The sequence below is a fragment of the Bubalus bubalis genome, chromosome 16, assembly GCF_019923935.1.
Source record: "Bubalus bubalis isolate 160015118507 breed Murrah chromosome 16, NDDB_SH_1, whole genome shotgun sequence".
In the NCBI taxonomy this organism is placed as follows: Eukaryota; Metazoa; Chordata; class Mammalia; order Artiodactyla; family Bovidae; genus Bubalus; species Bubalus bubalis.
The window spans coordinates 218,964-236,595 of NC_059172.1; positions in this window are offsets into that span (position 1 = coordinate 218,964).

A 17,632-nucleotide genomic window follows, 5' to 3' on the forward strand; every position below is an offset into this window, starting at 1 on the left:
TCTCTGTTTTGGTGAGGAACAACTGGGCTGCTGAATCGCAGGGGAAAGGCCTCATTTCAGCATCTGGGCTCAGGCAGCAGCCCCCCTCAACTGCCTTGCAGGAGACTCCCCGGGGAGGGACCTCCGCATGCCGCCCCCATTCCCTCGTGAGGGAGGGCCCCCCACCTGCAGCCTGGAAAGCCCCACCTCTGAACGCTGGGTGCTGAATCGCATCAGCCCTGGAGCAGACCCCAATTTAGGACAAGGAGACGGTTGCTCCGTCCTCCTCTGGGGCTGAGTCTGCCGTGCCCTTGGCCTGAGCATCGGATGTGGGTGCTCTAACGGCCCAGGGCTAGGTGCTCCCCGGGGACCGCACTCCACAGGTGCTGTTCGTGTCTGACTCTCTGCGACCCCATGGACTGCAGCATGCCAGGCCTTCCTGTCCTTCACCAACTCCCAGGGTTTGCTCAGACTCGTATCCATTGAGTGGTGCCCTCCACTTCAGAGACACCGTCCTAAACTGTCATGTTGGGTCCTCACACAGCCTCCAGAGGTGTTTAATTCTGCTTTCTCCATTTTCTCCAGAGAAACTGAGGTCACTAAGCTCTCACACCTGTTCCCAAACAATGCCTCAGCAAACGCAGAGCCGCAGACCTGCCCGAGCCCTGGACTCAAACACCAGGCGGCTCTTCCAGCCAGAAACCACCTCCTCTCCAGGCGTGGACGGAACGTGAACTCCAGGAGTCAGCACGTCCTCCCAACCCGCAGCTGCCATGGAAGGTTCTGGAAAGACTCTACGGCATGGAGCTGACGGATGTCTACCTCCCTCGTGCACGCCCAGGCCCTGAGGTCTACCCAAACGGCCGTCCACTCCAGCATGCTTATGCCCCGCCCACAGAGGTGGTGGGTCCCAGGAGAGACTTCTGCATCAGTGGGGTAACTAGGAAAAGGAACAGGTCATAAATCACAAATACTGCGTTCTTTAAGGCACAGATTCCAGGGAGAAAAGAATGCAGCCAGGTGAGCTGAGGATTGCATGCTGGTTTTCCCAGTGGGCAAATTTGCTGATTCTGGGCTCAGGTCAACGGCAGGAAAGAAGAGCCAGCAAAGCTGTCTGCCTTTGCTCCAGCCCCAGGGGGAGGCTGGCTGTTTGAGACGCTCAGACACCGGGATGTCTGGGGATCGGGGAGGAGACCGGCTGTGGAGGCGCTCGGAGCCCAAAGTGTGTAGGAGTCAGGACAGCACCTCCTTGCCGTTCTCAGGGAGTCAAGCCCTGCCCAGGGAAGAGGCCTCCTCCTTGGCACGTCAGCTGGCGGGGCTCCTCGTGGCCCGGGGCTGGAGTTGGGGCTCTGGCCGCACTGGGCGCCCACAGCCGCGGCTGAGTCCTGAGCCCTGCTGCCCCTTCCTCGTGCTTCGGCCTGGGATGCGCCTTTAAAGTGCCGTCCTTCCCTCGCAATGGCGGTAACCAGACGTTTCATCCAGGAGGCCGCCCCTGCTCTCATGTGTCGACGGGCACGGCGTGGGCACGTGTGGCTGGGCTGCGCTTGCCCCTGCACGCGGGTCCCCCGTCGGCTCCGGTGTGCTTGCCCCTCTTGCTGCACTGTTTCTACCTTGAACAGTCTCCAGCGTCCCAGCGTTAGCTTTCGAGCTAGGTGTCTTTACTACTGTTTTGCGAATGGCTACTCCAGGGATTATAAAATCCATCCTTATCTTATCCAGTCTGGTTAGAATTTATGTTATACCTCTTCCCTTCATGTCTGACCTCATGCTTCCCACATGTGAGGCCTTTGAAAAAGGGTGTAGTGTCATTTCCTGGCTCCATCCTTTGTGCAATTGTTGTGTCTTTTCCTTCCACGTCTCAAACCCCCAGGTGACTATCATCACTTTGGGTCATCACTTTGAGTAAGCCGTCTGTCTGCTAAGACAATGGATTGAAGAAAGCAGACGGCTTCTGTGTTGGCCCACGTGTGTAAGTTTCACAGCTCGTCACTTCCTCCTGTGCATCCCGGTGTTTATCTGGCGCGATTTCCCTGAAGCCCAGAGAACATGCTGTAGTTTTCCTTCCAGGGCAGTCTGCTGGCAACTCATGCTCACAACTTTTGTGTATCAGAAAGTGCCTTTATTTTTGCAGCCACGTTTGAGGGGTATTTCACTGGATATAGATTCTGCGTTGACATCACCTTGTTCTTCCTTTCATTCCTTACGACGTTGCTCCATTACCTCTGACCTCCACAACCCCTGACCTCTGCTGCCTCTGACCTGCACTTTCTAGACGTGATGTTACTGTCATGACATCATGGTCCCTTGTATGTGGTCCATTTGCTCAAACTGCTTTCGGAATTTGATCTCCATTTTTTATTTCCAGGGGTTTGCCTAAGTGTGGCTTTCTTTGTTTGTGTCCTTCGAAGGGACTGCTAAACTTCAGTCTATTGGTCAAGTTTGGGGCTTACTTGGCCATTGTTTCTTCAAAGAACTGTTGTAACCACATTCCTACGTCTGCTCTTTCTAGGCTCCAGTTACTCATTACGACGTGCAACATTGTCTGACTGGTTAGTGACAGCTTGCTCTTTCCTTCCCCCTCCTTTCCCCCTTCTTCTCTGTGCTTCAGGTTGCATCATTTTCACTGAACTGTCTCCTAATTCATTACTTTTTTCTTTCTTCCACTTCCAGTCTGCTGTTTAGCCCATTCAGTGAATTTTTTCATTTAAGTAACTCTGTTTTTAGTGCTGAACTTCTTTTTGATTCCTGCTTATAATGTCCGCAGCTTTGCCAGCAATCCCTACCTGTCCATCCATTAACATTAAATTTGTAAAGTCCTGTAACATATTGGCAGTAACCGCTTTGAATGTTTTGGCTGCTAAACCCAGCATCCAGGCCATCCCAAAAGGTTTTATTCACTGATTTTACTTCTTTCCAGTGGATCAGGTTTTCCTGTTCCTTTGTTTCTCTAATAGTATTTCATTGTACACAAGGCGCTGTGCTCACTCACTATAGGGTTCCTGGGTTCTGTTATGTTCCTCCGAGGACTGTGGGCATTTGTTCTAACAGTTAGTGTGATAGCAGCTGAGACACCTTGACCACAGCCCAGGTTCCATGTGCCGTGAGGGGACCCCGTGGAAACCCCAGCCCTTTTCACGGGCAGAACCAGACTCCAAACTCAGAGTTAGAATCAAAGTGTCTCATTAACTTCAGGCTTTGTTACCTTGAGGAGGAGTCACCTTTCCCAAGGGGTGTCTCCCCCAAAGCCACGGCCTCCACGTGCCCCCCAAGTGCCTGGGGCAGGACTCATTCCTGCTCTGGCTCAGCTGAAATGCCCCACCCAGGGCCCCTCGACCTCTGCACGCCCTTCACCCACGAACCCACGACCTGTTCGGTTCACTGGTCTCACCACCCGTGCAACCCAGGCTTTGGGAGGAGCCCCAAGAAAGCCCCCACAAGGACATGGGCCACCTCCCGCGGGGGTCTCTGTGCTCCAGCCCTGTGAGCAGAGTCTTAGCAGAGCTCGGACCCAGCCCCAAACCAGCCTGTTTCACTGCTAGAGGGAAGCCCTCCACTCCTGCCCCACCAGGAGAGGAGACCCCAACGTGAGCGGTAAAACATCAGCTGGAGTTGTTAGATCTCCTTACACACAACGTGTGACGCAGAAGAAAGCAGACCTCACTAGGCAGGCAACGAAGTAAAAAAAAAATAAAAAGCCTGCTGCTGCTGCTGCTGAGTCGCTTCAGTCGTGTCTGACTCTGTGCGACCCTAGAAATGGCAGCCCACCAGGCTCCCCCATCCCTGGGATTTTCCAGGCAAGAACACTGGAGTGGGTTGCCATTTCCTTCTCCAATGAAAAAGCCTATTAATAGGACAAAAAGCAGACCAACAACTCAGATACGGGACTTAGCAGCAAAAAGTTTTACAGTTCAGTTCAGTCGCTCAGTCATGTCCGCCTCTTTGCGACCCCAGGGACTGCAGCACTCCAGGCCTCCCTGTCCATCACCAACTCCCAGAGTTTACCCAAACTCATATCCATAGAATCAGTGATGCCATCCCACCATCTCATCCTCTGTCGTCCCCTTCTCATTCCGCCTTCAATACTTCCCAGCATCAGGGTCTTTTCCAATGAGTCAGTTCTTCGTGGAGTTTCAGCTTCAGTATCAGTCCTTCCATTAAACATTCAAGACTGATTTCCTTTAGGATGGACTGGTTGGATCTCCTTGCAGTCCAAGAGACTCTCAAGAGTCTTCTCCAACACCACAGTTCAAAAGCATCAATTATTCAGCACTCAGCTTTCTTTATAGTCCAAATCTCACATCCATACATGACCACTGGAAAAACTACAGTTTGACTAGATGGACCTTTGCCAGCAGAGTAATGTCTCTGCCTTCTAATACGCTGCCTGGGTTGGTCGTGGCTTCCTTCCCAGGAGCCAGCGCCTTTTAATTTCATGTAATTTCATGTAATGTCTCTGCCTTCAACACGCTGCCTGGCTTGGTCGTGGCTCCTTCCCAGGAGCGAGCACCTTTTAATTTCATGTACTTTCATGTAATGTCTCTGCCTTCAACACGCTGCCTGGCTTGGTCATGGCTCCTTCCCAGGAGCGAGCACCTTTTAATTTCATGTAATTTCATGTAATGTCTCTGCCTTCAATACGCTGCCTGGCTTGGTCGTGGCTCCTTCCCAGGAGCGAGCGCCTTTTAATTTCATGTAATTTCATGTAATGTCTCTGCCTTCAATACGCTGCCTGGGTTGGTCGTGGCTCCTTCCCAGGAGCGAGCGCCTTTTAATTTCATGTAATTTCATGTAATGTCTCTGCCTTCAACACGCTGCCTGGCTTGGTCGTGGCTCCTTCCCAGGAGCGAGCGCCTTTTAATTTCATGTACTTTCATGTAATGTCTCTGCCTTCAACACGCTGCCTGGCTTGGTCGTGGCTCCTTCCCAGGAGCGAGCGCCTTTTAATTTCATGTAATTTCATGTAATGTCTCTGCCTTCAACACGCTGCCTGGCTTGGTCGTGGCTCCTTCCCAGGAGCGAGCGCCTTTTAATTTCATGTACTTTCATGTAATGTCTCTGCCTTCAACACGCTGCCTGGCTTGGTCGTGGCTACTTCCCAGGAGCGAGCGCCTTTTAATTTCATGTAATTTCATGTAATGTCTCTGCCTTCAACACGCTGCCTGGCTTGGTCGTGGCTCCTTCCCAGGAGCGAGCACCTTTTAATTTCATGTACTTTCATGTAATGTCTCTGCCTTCAACACGCTGCCTGGCTTGGTCGTGGCTCCTTCCCAGGAGCGAGCGCCTTTTACTTTCATGTACTTTCATGTAATGTCTTGGTCGTGGCCCCTTCCCAGGAGCAAGCGCCTTTTACTTTCATGTACTTTCATGTAGTGCCTTGGTCGGGGCCCCTCCCAGCAGCGAGCGCCTTTTACTTTCATGTGCTTTCATGTCGTGTCTCTGCGTGGCTGTGTCTCTGCGTGGCCGTGTCTCGGCCATGGCTGTGTCTCTGCGTGGCCGTGTCTCTGCGTGGCCGTGTCTCTGCGTGGCCGTGTCTCGGCCGTGGCTGTGTCTCTGCGTGGCCGTGTCTCTGCGTGGCCGTGTCTCTGCGTGGCCGTGTCTCTGCGTGGCCGTGCCGTGGCCGGGGCCCCCCCCAGCAGCGCCTTCTAACCTCACGGCTGCAGTCACTGCAGTCACAAAGTCAGCGCACTGGCCCTGATTTTGCAGCAAGAAAATAGAGTCTGTCACTGTTTCCACTGTTTCCCCACCTATTTGCCATGAAGTGATGGGACCAGATGCCATGATCTTCGTTTTCTGAATGTTGAGCTTTAAGCCAACTTTTTCAGTCTCCTCTTTCACTTTCATCAAGAGGTTCTTTAATTCTTCTTTGCTTTCTGCCATAAGGGTGGTGTCATCTGAATATCTGAGGTGATTGATATTTCTCCCGGCAATCTTGATTCCAGCTTGTGCTTCATCCAGCCCAGCATTTCGCATGATATACTCTGCATGTAAGTTAAATAACCACGGTGACAATATACAGCCTTGAGGTACTCCTTTCCTGATTTGGAACCGATCTGTTGTTCCATGTCCAGTTCTAACTGTTGCTTCTTGATCTGCATACGGGTTTCTCAAGAAGCAGGTCAGGTGGTCTGGTATTCCCATCTCTTTAAGAATTTTCCACAGTTTGTTGTGATCCACACAGTCAAAAGCTTTGGTGTAGTCAATAAAGCAGAAGTAGATGTTTTTCTGGAACTCTCTTGCTTTTTCAATGATTCAACAGATGTTGGCAATTTGATTAATAAAGTTGGCAATTTGATTAATAAGTCTGATTAATAATGCCATAAACAGTAGAGAAGATCGACAGTGTAGATGAAAAGATGGGCATTTTGACATGTATAATTGGAGCCTATGAATAAGTGAAAATGTAATGTTTGAGTATTAATCAAATATTAAGTATTAATTATTAATATTTAATTGACAGATGTGAAGTCCTACAGGATGGAGCCAAACACAAGGTTAATGAGCAGAGAGAGGAGTCAAAAGCTTGGGAATCACACCCAGGGGAGTGGGATCAGAGCCCCAGGGCGGCTCTCCAGCTCTGATGTGCAGGCCCCGCACTGCCATGGCCTCCTGGGGCAGCTCGGGCGCCAGAATGCGGGCTCGTGGCGTGCGGGCTCAGCGCCCGCAGCAGGTGGAACCTTCCCACACCAGGCAGTGAGCCTGCATCCCGTGCTTGGCAGGTGGATTCTTAACCACTGGAGCATCAGGGAAGTCCTTCAAGGCTTATTTTTTTAAATTGTCTTTGTTTTTACAGGGATCACACTTTTTTTCTTGTAATGCTTTAAACATCACGTTCCATTATATTTGCCATAGGGAGCAGAGGCACCAGCCAGCGTGGGGCTCGGGTGGGCTCCTCAGAATCAGGGCCCAGGGTGTGAGGGTGATGCCCGTTCCCTATTTAGGGGAATGTGTGGAGAGGAGGAGAGGAGGAGTGGGGTGGGGAGGGGTCTGGTCCCAGCCAGAGGAGGGAGCAGCAAAGACCCCACACAGCAGCAGTGTGAATAAACAAGTAAATCTTGTAACAAGCCCCTGGAAAAGAAGCACATCCCAAGAAGGAGCCTCCAGCCGCCCTCCTGAGCACCTGCCTGTGATGCCTCCCCGGGGGATGTGTCCTCCTGCTTGATTCTGCCGCCTGCCCGGCTCCAAGTTGAGAACAGAAGCAGAAATAAAGTCCATCAGAAACTCTTAGCTCCAGGGAGCCCTGAGAAGGCTCCGACCTGTCATATCCTACCCCGCCGCGCTCCCCCCCCCAACCCTGGCCTCCCCAGCGGGGTCAGCTGCCCCAGGCACTGCAGGCTGCAAGCAGCAGAGGCTCCAGGCTGTGAGCATCCCCCGGGCCCCCAGGGAAGGGAGAAGCTGCCTGGTCCTCATTGGTTGAGAACTCTGGATGCTCTTTGCAACATCTCAAGAGAGAAACGACTCCATTCAGGCCAGTGGAGGGCTGTCTGGGGCTTCCCTCCCCTGGGGAGGGCCAGGACAAGGCAGGGCGGGGGGAGGGACAGGCAGCTCAAGGCTGCTTCCATGAGGCTGGAGTCCAGGAGCCCCCAGTCTCCTCTGTCGCAGCAGGGCCGGCTCAACCTGGGCGTGGGGAGAGTGGGTGCGGGGGGAGTGTCTGCACTTAGACGACCTGCAGACGCCTAACCCTCCTCCCCAGGCCGGGACCAGACCCCTCCCCACCCCACTCCTCCTATCCTGCTTTCCACACATTCCCCTGAATTGGAAACAGGCATCAGCCCGCACACCCCTGGGCCCTGATTCTGAGGAGCCTGCCCGAGCCCCACGCTGGCTGCTGCCGCTGCTCCCCACGGCCATCAACCTGACAGGTCACACGGACCTCCCCTCCCCCAGTCACCTTCCCCCTCCCCCAGTCACCTTCCCCGCCCCCGCTCCTCCACTGACCTTCCCCCCCACTGACCTTCCCCCTCCCCCACTGACCTCCCTTCCCCAGTCACCTCCCCCTCCCCCCGACCTCCCCCTCCCCCACTGACCTCCCCCTCCCCCAGTCACCTTCCCCCTCCCCCACTGACCTCCCCCTCCTGTGTCACCTTCCCCCTCCCCCACTTATCTCCCCTCCCCCAGTCACCTTCCCCCTCCCCCACTGACCTCCCCCTCCCCCCGACCTCCCCCTCCCCCAGTCACCTTCCCCCTCCCCCAGTCACCTTCCCCCACCTCCACTGACCTTCCCCCCAACTGACCTTTCCCTCCCCCACTGACCTTTCCCCTACCCCCACTGACCTTCCCCCTCCCCCACATCCTGGGCTGGCCACCCCACCAGGTTGGGGCCCCTGCGAAGCCAGCCCAGGATGAGGGCTGTCCCCTAGCAAGGCGGCTGGGGCTTTGCCCTGGGGTCAATGCCAACACCTCCTCCCCAGGTCCCCATCCCCATGGGGAGCAGCACTCCGAGACTTCCCTGAGGCCTGCTGGAGCTGTATCTCAGGCCACGTCTAAGGGATCCGGGGCCCCTGCGGGACACGGGGACCAGGTAGGTGCCAGCCTTCCTGACCCCGCCGCTGGACACGGAGTCCAGGGCGGAGCCGGCCCAACCCCCGCTCCAGGCCGCAAGGCAGGCCGCTCGGTGTGTCTTTAAGAGAGAGGAGGGTGGAGGGTGGGCACACAGTGAGGCGCCTAGCCCTGAACTGCGCAAACTAATGAATAAACCGCCCTTGACAGCCTCCCCCACCGCAGACAGGATAATTGTGCCTAATTTCTTAATTTCAACGCCGTTGTTGCATTTGGCTTCTGCTAATGAGATGTAAATATGTGTTGCGGGTTTGCGGATTTGTTTAATTGCAGGGTAGCTAAACTGCGATTGGCCAGAAGGTTAGACTTGTATTTGCTTTACTTTTGTTTGCACGCGGCCCCCAATGGCAAAGAAGGTGCCGCTGGGAAGGGCAGGCGTGACAGCAGCCTCCCCCTGTGCCCTCTGTTGGAAGCAGCGGAAGCAAGGTCTAGGGCCCCAGGTGGGGGCTTCCAGGCTAGGAAGGGGACCGACAGGAGGGCTGCCTGGATCGCGTCCCTCTCTGGCCACCGTGCCCTCGGGAGCCGCAGGAGCGTCCAGACCAGAGCCCTCGAGAAACGCTGACGCAGCCGAGATCCCCGCCTCCAGCTCCTCCGGAGGGCGGGCCCCCTGCCGCCGGGCAGCCCTGCATTCTGTGCTTCTGACTAGACCCTGTCCTGCAGTCTCAGGGCGGGTCTCTGCACCACCGTCTGTCCAGGAGCAGCCTCTGGACCTTTAGAGGAGGACACGAGGTGCCAGCCTCCTGCCCGCGGGGACGAACAGTCACTGCCCCCAGCCCTGCCTTCCATGGTTTCTCTGAGGCCGCCCGCTGCCTCCCTTGGGTCCCGTCAGGGCTGCAGGCCCCTGGCTGAGGAGGACGCTGTTTAGTCAGGGTCAGAGCGGCAGAAGCGTCCTGTTACTCTGGGTCTCAAGGATAATGACTCTGAGAAATGGACGGTGTGCCTCTCAGGATGCCCGCCTGACCCCCTGCCCAGGTCCTCCCCCAGAAGACCCTGGAAGGAGCTGGCAGGCATCAGGGCCACTGGCGTCAGGGTCAAGCCGGCCTGACCCCAGCACAGAGGGTCCCCCCGCCCCGTCGGGCCCCGTGGAAGCAGCAGCTTCTCCGGCAGCCCCTCTTGCCTCCAGCAAACGTTAATTATACATGAAGCTGCTTCCAGCAGAAGGGTTATAATTAATTTATGTCGGGACCATAATAGATTCCAACACAGACGGCTCCTCTGCACCCAGCTGATCTCTGCGGCTGCAGGATCCCGAAATTCATCGCGCGGGCTGCCTCGCCTGCCCGCCCTCCCGGAGCCAGGAGGACATGGCGCCCTCTCCCCAGCCAGGCCGCCCCGGACTGTGCGCACCGCACGGGAGCTCCCGCCCAGTGACCCTCTGTGGGCCTCAGCTCCCTCGCGTGTAAAGATGGAGCCGTGGGTGTTCACAGTATCTGTGAGCACTGAGTCAGGCAGACTTCGGCAGAACAGTCAGCACAGCGTCAGAACCTGCCGGGGATTTAACGAACAAGGCGCAGCAGCAGCTCAGCCCCATGCTCCTTTCCGTGTGTGGGGGCCCTGCTGGGGCCTCCCACCGGCTGGACGCCCTGTGGGTCAGGCCCCCGAATCGCGGCAGAGCTGTCCTGGCGGTGGGCCCTTCTTCACCCCATGGGTGGGCGTGGAGGGCACATCCAGATGCTGCTGCACGGAGCCCCCTAGGGGAGCAGGGGGAGGCGGCTCCCTCCGGAGTCGGGGGTCCCCCAAGGCCGCGGGGATATGAGGAGGAAGGACCTCAAGATGAGGGAGACACGCCCAGGCCCCTCCCTGAGGCCCCACCCCTTCCCTCCGCCCCTCCCCCGCCCTCGCCCCTCCCGCTCCCCTCCCCATCTGCACTTCCCCTCCCCCTCCTGCTCCCCTCCCCCTCCCCTCCCCCATCTGCACTTCCCTTCCCCCTGCTCCCCCTCCACTGTCTTCAGCTGAGTGATTCAAGGGCCCCTGAGTCTCGGGAGGGTGTTGTCCTGCCGGGGGCCCAGGCTCTGAGATGGATGCTGCCCTGTTCTGGATGCGCAGGTAATGGACGTGCGAGGCCGCCTAGGGGAGCTGCCCTTATCTCACCTGCAGAGGCTCGCTCTTCATCATCTTGAAGAATGGGAGCTGTGACCACTCTTCAGAGCCTTCACTGGGCTGATGGATGGATCTCCTCTCTCGGCAAAGAGAGACTTTGCAGCAAGGGCTTCTCTGCTGGGCTCTGCCGACTCCCTGCGAGGAAGCGCGGGCCCTGGAGGCTGGAAGGAGGCTTCTGCCCAAGAGGACAGGAGAGGCAGGGCGGGCGGCAGTCACAGACCTCCAGGGCGGGACGGATGTGCGAGTCTATCGCTGCAAGCCTTCCTCCCGGGGAAGCACGCAAGAGGAGCCGGGCCTGCGGCAGAGACTGGCCAGCGGGCAGTAGCGCCCTGCAGGCCGGCACCCCAGGGTGGGACCCTGGGCACAGAGCTGGTCCTAGACAGCACCCCCGCCAGGCCCCGGCGTCTCCCGCGCGTGACCGTGCACGTGCCTGCGGCCCAGAAGGAAGCCAGGACCCAGAGGCCTGCTGTGCTGAGGGCAGGTTGACGCTGGGCCGGGGCTGCAGGACTCAGGCAGGTGTGGCCGGGGTCTGCTTGCAGGGGGCGGGGCCTGAGGCGGCCGCGTGGACTGGGATCCCGGCCTGGCTGGTGACCTGGGGGCGGGAGGGCCCTGGGCAGCGCCTGAGAGAGCCCCTCGCCGGTGTCAAGTGAAGGAGGAGAGGGAGGCCCACCGGGCTGTCCCCCAGGGCCCGGGGGAGGACTCACTGTCCTGACTCCCTGGGCACCCCACCCCCGCCTCTGAAGCACCGGCTTGGATCCCGCCCAGCACAGAGACGCCTCTTGCTGATGGCCACCCCACTCCTGTGGCTTCACCCCGTTTCCTGAGAGGAGGGCAGGGCCTCCCCAGGGAGGCAGGCCCCCTTTCCCACACGCGGGCTCCACGTCCTCCCCCCGGAGCTGGTCACGCCTCTTCCAGCCTCCCAGCCCGCAGACAAGCCCAGTGCGGTCATCCCCACGTCAGCCACGGAGAAATCGAGTCCTTTGGTTTTCTCCTGACTCGAGATGGAAGAGCACAGGTCACAGGAGCCCCGGGGGCAGGGGGCCTGGCCTGCTCCCCGGAGGCCAGCACCACTGAGCTGGGATCCCAGGGCCCCGCCTCCAGCCTGGGGGGCGGGGGGAGCAGGACCGCTGCTGTAGAGACCTTCCCCTCCGGGGCCGTCAGCCGGAGGTAGCCTTAAAGGATTTCACGGGAGAGAGAATTCGCAAACTGGCACAGGGACAGATCAGGATGCGAAGCCTAACCTTTACCCGGGTGGCTGGGGAGGATGGGAGCCCAGAAAAGATGCAGGGGCCCAGGAGGAGGGGGATTGAGGGAGAGGGGGAGGGCCGAGGGGAGGGGGGAGGGGAGGGGAGGGGGTGGAACTGGGAGGGGTGGGTTGAGGGGGAGGGGTGGAGAGGGGAGAGGTGGGGAGGGGGAGGGGTGGAGAGGGGAGAGGCGGGGGAGGGGGAGGGGTGGAGAGGGGAGGGGGATGGAGAGGAGAGGGAGGGGATGGAGGGGGAGGGGCACGGGCTGCCGTCCTGAGAGCTGCTGTCTGCCCTGCCCTGAATGGAGGAGGACTCTGAGGTCCGGTCGCCCATGGACGCATCCTAAGTCTCAGATGGGAAAAGGATGCAGATACAGTTGGAACGCAGCTTCTCTGACTCCAGAATCCTCAACCCTTCTCCCGCTCTCTGGTCTTGCTGAATCGGCCTAGTGATCCAGCTCCCAGTTGTGCTGGGAGCCGGGCAGACAGCAACCATCTCCCATGCGGCTCACCTGGCCCTGGGTTCCCCAGGGTCTGTCCCCTCCAGCCCTCCAGGACAGAGCCTCTCACTCAGGACTAGAGATCTCTGGAACTCCAGTTTCCAGGGACAGAGCTTCAGCTGCAGAGTGGCCCTAAATTCTGGAAGCACAGGTCACAGACAGTTTTCTGGCATTTCATTAAACATATGATTTAGGTGAGGACTCAAATCGATGATATGCTAAGTGAAGGAGGAGGCATTGTGGGGGAAGTACAGAGGTTCTTCAGGGACCACGAATATTCAGAGGCCAAGTTGCATAAACTGAAATACACAGACACATTCCTTGGAACATACAATCTACCAGGTCTGAGCCATGAAGAAGCAAAAATATCTGAACAGCCCAATAATGAGTAAGGAAATTGAGTAAATAATCCAAAACTTCCCAACAAAGAAGAGTCCAGGACCTGATGCATTTACTAGGGAATTCTAGAAAATGTTTAGAAAATTGGTACAAATTCTTCTCAAACTCATTCAAAAAATTGAAAAGGCAGGAACAAACATTTCCAAACTCATTTCATGAGGCCAGTATTACCCTCACACCAAAACCAGACAAGAATACTACACAAAAATAAAATTCCAGGCCAAAAATTTCTGATGAACACAGATGCAAAAATTCTCAACAAATATTAGCAAGTGAAATTCATCAGCACTTTGAAGGGATCATGTACCATTGATCAATCCTAAAAGAAATCATGGGGTCACAAAGAGTTCCACACAACTGAGTGACTGAACTGAATTGATTGCCCAAGTGTTCTGGGTACAACTTACAGCAATGTGTTAAATAAAAGCAGTGAGAGGCAAGCTTGTCTTACTCCAGATCTGCAGTGCAGTGCAGTGCAGTCGCTCAGTCATGTCTGACTCCTCGCGACCCCATGGACTGCAGCACGCCAGGCTTCCCTCTCTATCACCAACTGCCGGAGCGTACTCAAACTCATGTCCATTGAGTTGGTGATGCCATCCAACCATCTCATCCTCTGTCATCCCCTTCTCCCGCCTTCAATCTTTCCAAGCATCAGGTTTTTTCCAATGAAAAGTTCCAGTTTTTTGCATCATGGCCAAAGTGTTGGAGTTTCAGCTTCAGTATTAGTCCTTTCAATGAATATTCAGGACTGATTTCCTTTAGGATGGACTGGTTGGATCTCCTTGCAGTCCAAGGGACTCTCAAGAGTCTTCTCCAACACCACAGTTCAAAAGCATCAATTCTTCAGCACTCAGCTTTCTTCACAGTCCAACTCTCACATCCATACATGGCCACTGGAAAAACCATAGCCTTGACTAGATGGACCTTTGCTGGCAAAGAAATATCTCTGCTTTTCAATATGCTGTCTAGGTTGGTCATAACTTTCCTTCCAAGGAGCAAGCGTCTTTTAATTTCATGGCTGCAATCACCATCTGCAGTGACTTTGGAGCCCAGAAAAATAAAGTCAGCCACTGTTTCCCCATCTATTTGCCATGAAGTGACGGACTGGATGTCATGATCTTAGTTTTCTGAATGTTGAACTTTAAGCCAACTTTTTCACTCTCCTCTTTCACTTTCAAGAGGCTCTTTAGTTTTTCTTCACTTTCTGCCATAAGGGTGATGTCACCTGCATATCTGAGGTTATTGATGTTTCTCTTGGCAATCTTGATTCCAGCTTGTGCATCCTCCAGCCTGGCGTTACATACATACACATATACTCATATAGTCCAGGATGCACACATACATATACACGTAAGTGATAGATGGATAGATTGTGCAGAATAGCTACCTTAACAGGACAAAAAGTACAAAAGTCATAAAAATCAGTGAAAACATACATTTTTAAATGAGCATGAAAGTGCAAGAGTGCAAAACATAGATTTTTACACTTCTGTGAAAATGAAACATGCCAGGGCTTGTTACTGGCTGGGACAGCGGGCTGGGTGAGCAGGGCGGTGGGCTGCACCAGCAGCTCCTGCCCATCTCGTTAACCCCACCGCCTGAGAGGACCTAATCCCGCTGCCCATTTCTCAGCAGAGCAAGGGGCCCAGAGAGGCTGTGCCCCTTGCTCTAAGCCACACAGCCTGTGAGAAGGGAGGGCTGAGCCGATGGCCGTGACTGCCCGGGCCCCTCGCGGCCCCCGTGGAAATGCGCATGGGTGTGTGAGGGGAGCTCTGCAAACCCTTGCTGCACAGCCTCTGGCCTGTGTCTCCGTCTGCCCGCTCACCTCAGTCCTCTTAATTAACCCGGAGTCTTGGCAGGAGCCCCAGTCCCTGTCCTGCCCGCGCTGTTGGGAGACGAGGTCCTCGGGGAGAAGGCGCAGTTCCCAAGGCCACACGCGACAGGGCTTCTGTTTCTAAGCTCACCCACCCCCTGCAGTCTTCGTGGCAGGCCTGGGTGCGGGGGTCCCCTCCACCTCCGTACTGGTAGCGCTGCTGGGACTGTCCCGGGGTAGCCCCAGACAGCCGGCAGCCAGCACCTCCTCGACAGGATGGGCCGTTCTCGGCCAGCAGCCCCGGGGGGCCAGCGTGAGAGGTGCCGTGGGCCTAGAGCAGGACAGTTGTCCCCGGGCTCTCGGGTCCAAGCAGGGGCCTGGCCTGGAGGCCCGCAGACGTGAGACTGAGGGGTGCCTTGCCTCCCCTGGAGCCAGGCTCCCCTACACGGGGCCAGGGGCTGCACTCCGCCCCTTGGGTGAGACTGGGTCTCACTGGTCTCCCGGGGCCAGGCTGAGCTGGGCGACAGGAGGAAGCAGGCCGCCCATGTGGTGGCGCCACCGAGGGACCCCAGGGGCCCGTCCCCCTTGCTGCCCCCCCCACCGCCGGCCACTTTGCTCCAGGCTCATAACCCACTTTATCATGAGCTTAAAAAGGTCATAATGAGGCAAGCCCAGCACGCAAGGCGGTTTCCAGCTTGGGGGACCCCCTGCTCTCTGATGGGTGCAGACGACCCCTGCCTGCCCCCACACCCAACACAGCAGAACTCTGAACTCTCAGTCGCAAGTGTGGGAGCTCCGTCAGGGCTGCTGAGCATGAAACAATAAATCCAGGCTCCAAATCTCAAGGGTGTTCAGGTCTAAATTTTGTCCTTGAGCCTTAGAAAGCAGACAGATCTCAACAACAATTTAGTGCACCCAGGGGCACTGGAAAAATACCCCCACATGGGCCCTGGGAGCAGGCAGGACAGGGGTCCGGAGGCAGCTCAGTGTCTTGCCTTCATGACCACACTTTGACCTGGGTCCTACTGTCTCCATTTCACAGGTGAGAAAACAGGTGTAAGAAAAGGAATAAGCAACTCACTTAAGGGTGCACAGGCCATGACAGTGGTGCTGGCCTGAACCCATCAGGCCGATTCCGACGAGCTCCTTCCTGCCGGCCCTGTGGTGGAGGGAGCCCTGTAGGTCATGCAGGCTGCGGTGGCTCCTGCTCTGCCTCTGAGCTGTGTGTCCTCGGGCCGTGGATGAACGTCTCTGTGCCTCAGGCTCCTGGGTAAAGAGACTGTGAGAGCAGTGCGCACCCTGTGGGGTCACGGCAGCCCTCAGAGCGCGTGTGAGGCCTGGACCTCGCTGCCCCGGCCGCCTCTGCCCTCAGAGGGCGCGTGTGAGGCCTGGATCTCGCTGCCCCGGCTGCGTCTGCCCCGCAGTGGGCACGTGTGAGGCCTGGATCTCGCTGCCCCAGCCGCCTCTGCCCTCAGAGGGCATGTGTGAGGCCTGGATCTCACTGCCCCGGCTGCGTCTGCCCCGCAGCGGGCACGTGTGAGGCCTGGATCTCGCTGCCCCGGCTGCGTCTGCCCCGCAGTGGGCACGTGTGAGGCCTGGATCTCGCTGCCCCGGCCGCGTCTGCCCCGCAGTGGGCACGTGTGAGGCCTGGATTGCACTTCCCCGGCCACATCTACTGGGCAGTGGGCACGTGTGAGGCCTGGATCTCGCTGCCCCGGCCGCCTCTGCCCCGCAGTGGGCACGTGTGAGGCCTGGATCTCGCTGCCCCGGCCGCGTCTGCCCCGCAGTGGGCACGTGTGAGGCCTGGACCTCGCTGCCCCGGCCGCCTCTGCCCTGCAGAGGGCACGTGTGAGGCCTGGATCTCGCTGCCCCGGCCGCCTCTGCCCTCAGAGGGCGCGTGTGAGGCCTGGATCTTGCTGCCCCGGCCGCCTCTGCCCTCAGAGGGCGCGTGTGAGGCCTGGATCTCGCTGCCCCGGCCGCGTCTGCCCCGCAGTGGGCACGTGTGAGGCCTGGATCTCACTGCCCCGGCCGTGTCTGCACTGCAGAGGGCACGTGTGAGGCCTGGATCTCGCTGCCCCGGCCGCCTCTGCCCCGCAGTGGGCATGTGTGAGGCCTGGATCTCACTGCGGCCGCGTCTGCCCTGCAGTGGGCACATGTGAGGCCTGGATCTTGCTTTGGCCACGTCTGCCCTGCAGTGGGCACGTGTGAGGCCTGGATCTCACTGCGGCCGCATCTGCCCTGCAGTGGGCATGTGTGAGGTCTGGATCTCACTGCGGCCACGGCCGCCCTGCAGTGGGCACGTGGGAGGCCTGGATCTCGCTGCCCCAGCCGCGTCTGCCCTGTGGCCCCCTGGCTGCATGCACAGTGCCACCCATGTGAGGACCTTTGTGCTCTCCCGAAACGGGGCCTCTGCCCCGGATGGGGGCAGGATGGGGAAGGGTGGCATGCCCTTAGAAGGATAGACCCCGGAGGGGACCCTGCTCCCTGGGCTCACCCGACCCTGACCTTGGCTTCAAGATTCATCAGAGACAACTGAGGAAAGGGCCAGAGTAAGTCCTGCGCGCAACCAGATCTTCTGAAGGTGGGACTGTCCCGGGAGAGGCCCTGAGCCCGCCCCGCTTTAGCTGCGGGCCCTGCGCTGCCCCCTGGGGACCCGGGCCTGGTCTGAACGGGCCCCATCATGGTCCGCCACTCATGCCCAACATCAGAGGGCCCGCAAAACACCAGCCGCATGCCTATGATTTCAGCCCTTCCCCAAGGGGGGCTCCCCGAGTCCCGCTCCTTGGAGAAGAGGCGGACCCCGGCTCCGGGCTCCCGCGGGCTCCCATCAAGGCTCAGGCGTCCCCCAGGTCCCAGGGCTGACCCTGGCTCCGGGGCCCCCATCTGGGCCCAGGCGCCCCCCGGGTCCCAGGGCTGAAGCAGGTGCTGAGTCAGGGATGGGACCCGCTGCTGAGTCGGCCTGCGCTCAAGTGTCTGCGGTAATTACCCTCGGAGCGCCAGGCTATTTCTGTCTCCAGCAGGAGGATGGATGCGGGCAGAGTC